The following is a 3092-nucleotide window of genomic DNA, read 5'->3' as shown; positions in this document are numbered from 1 at the left end:
AGCAAAACGCACCTACTACTTTAAGTGTCTCATTTTCTAATCTAATTCCCTCAGCATCTCCTGATTTAATTCGAGTACATTCCCTTATCCTCGTTTTGCTTTTGTTGATGTCCGTCTTATATTCTCCTTTCAAGACACCGTCCATTCCGTTCAACTGCTCTTCCAGGTCCTTTGCTGTCTCTGATAGAATTACAATGTCGTCGGCAAACCTCAAAGTTTTTATTTCTTCTCCATGGATTTTAATACCTACTCCGAATTTTTCATTTCTTTCCTTCACTGGTTGCTCAATATACAGACTGAATAACATTGGAGATAGGCTACAACCCTGTCTCACTCTCTTCTCAACCACTGCTTTCCTTTCATGCGCCTCGACTCTAACAACTGCCATCTGGTTTCTGTATAAATTGTAAATAGCCTTTCGTTCCATGTATTTGATCCCTGCCATCTTAAGAAATTGAAAGAGAGTATTCCAGTCAGTCAATATTGGCAAAAGCTTTCTCTAAATCTAAAAATGGTAGAAACATAGGTTTGCCTTTTCTTGATTTATCTTCTAAGATAAGTCGTAGGGTCAGTATTGCCTCACATGTTCCAACATTTCTACGGAAGCCAAACTGATCCTCCCCGAGGTAGACTTCTACCAGTTTTTCCATTCGTTTGTGAAAAATTCATGTTAGTATTTTGCAGCCATGTCTTATTAAACTCATAGTTGGGTAATTTTCACACCTGTCAATAGTTGCTTTCTTTGCGATTGAAATTAATATATTTTTCCTCAAGTCTGAGGGTATTTCGCCTGTCTCATACATATTGCTCACAAGATGGTAGAGTTTTGTCAGTACTGGCTCTCCCAAGGCTATCAGTAGTTCTAATGGAATGTTGTCTAATCCTGGTTCCTCGTTTCGAATTAGGTCTTTCAGTGCTCTATCACACTCTTCACGCAGTATAGTATCTCCCATCTCATCTTCATCTACGTCCTCTTCCATTTCAATAATACTGCCCACAAGTACATCGACCTTGTATAGACACTCTATAAACTCCTTCCACCATTCTACCTTCCCTTCTTTGTTTAGAACTGGTTTTCCATCTGACCTCTTGGTATTCATACAAGTGGTTATTTTTTCTCCAAAGATCTCTTTAATTTTCCTGTAAGCAGTATCTATCTTACCCCTAGTGATATATACCTCTACATCGCAACATTTGTCCTCCAGCCATCCTCTTCTGCCTTCACTATTTCATCTCTCAAAGCTATCCATTCTTCTTCTGCTATATTTCTTCCCCTCGTTCTTGTCAATCGTTCCCTGCTGCTCTCTCTGAAACTCTCTTCAACCTCTGGTTCTTTCAGTTTATCCAAGTCTCATTTCCTTAAATTTCCACCTTTTTCCAGTTTTTTCAGTTTTAAGCTACAGTTCATAACCAACAGATTGTGGTCAGAGTCCATATCTGCCCCTGGAAATGTCTTACAATTTAAAACTTTGTTCCTAAATCTCTGTGTTAATCTATCTGAAACCTTCCAGTATCTCCAGGTCTCTTCCACATATACAACATTTTTTCATGATTCTTAAACCAAGTGTTAGCTATGATTGAGTCATGCCCTGTGCAAAATTCAACCAGGCGGCTTCCTCTTTCATTCCTTAACCCCATTCCATATTCACCTACTACTTTTCCTTCTCTTCCTTTTCCTACTATCGAATTCCAGTCCTCCATGAGTATTAAATTTTCATCTCCCTTCACTATCTGAACAATTTATTTTACCTCATCATACATTTCTTCAATCTCTTTGTCATCTGCGGAGCTAGTTGGCATATAAACTTGTACTACTGTGGTAGGCGTGGGCTTTGCTACCATAATGCATTCACTATGCTGTTCGTAGTGGCAGTACTCAAGAATAGGTCGTATTACTGTTTTATAAGCGGTCTCCTTTACAGATGAACCACATCTTCCCAAAATTCTACCAATGAACCGATGACGACTATCCGCCTTCCCCACAACTGCCATTACATGCTTGTCCCACTTCATATCGCTCTGCAATGTTACTCCTAAATATTTAATCGACGTGACTGTGTCAAGCGCTACACTACTAATGGAGGATTCTTTTTCCTATTCATCTGCATTAATTTACATTTATCTATATTTAGAGTTAGCTGCCAATCTTTACACCAGTCAAAAATCCTGTCCACGTCATCTTGTATCCTCCGATAGCCACTCAACGACGACACCTTCCCGTACACCACAGCATCATCAGCAAACGGCAGCACATTGCTATCCACCCTATCCAAAAGATCATTTATGTAGATAGAAAACAACAGCGGACCTACCACACTTCTCTGGGGCACTGCAGATGATACCCTCACCTCCGATGAACACTCATCATCGAGGACAACGTACTGGGTTCTATTACTGAAGAAGTCTTCGAGCCAGTCACATATTTGGGAGCCAATCCCATATGCTCGTACCTTAGTTAGGGGTCTGCAGTGGGGCACCGAGTCAAACGCTTTCCGGAAGTCAAGGAATATGGCATCCGTCTGATACCCTTCATCCATGGTTCGCAAAACATCATGTGAAAAAAGAGCGAGTTGCGTTTCGCAGGAGCGATGCTTTCTAAAGCCGTGCCGATGCATGGACAGCAAGTTCTCCGTCTCAAGGAAATTCATTATAGTCGAACTGAGAATATGTTCGAGAATCCTGCAACGAACCGATGTTAAGGATATTGCTCTGTAATTTTGAGGATCCGTCCTTCTACCCTTCTTATATACAGGCGTCACCTGCGCTTTTTTCCAGTCGCTCGGGATTTACGTTGGGCAAGAGATTCGCGATAAATGCAAGCTAAGTAAGGAGCCAATGTAGTAGAGTACTCTCTGTAAAACCGAACTGGAATCCCATCAGGACCTGGCGATTTATTTATTTTCAGCCCATTCAGCTGCTTCACAACCCCAGGGATGTCTATCACTGTGTCCTCCATACGGGAATCTGTACGAGACTCAAACGGCGGTATGTTTGTACGATCCTCCTGCGTGAAAGATTTCCCAAATGCTAAATTTAGTATTTCAGCTTTCGTTTTGCTGTCTTCCGTTGCCGGGCCAGACTGATCAGTGAGT

This window comes from Schistocerca gregaria, chromosome X, assembly GCF_023897955.1.
Source record: "Schistocerca gregaria isolate iqSchGreg1 chromosome X, iqSchGreg1.2, whole genome shotgun sequence".
Taxonomy (NCBI): Eukaryota; Metazoa; Arthropoda; class Insecta; order Orthoptera; family Acrididae; genus Schistocerca; species Schistocerca gregaria.
Note: the sequence above shows the minus strand (reverse complement) of the source record.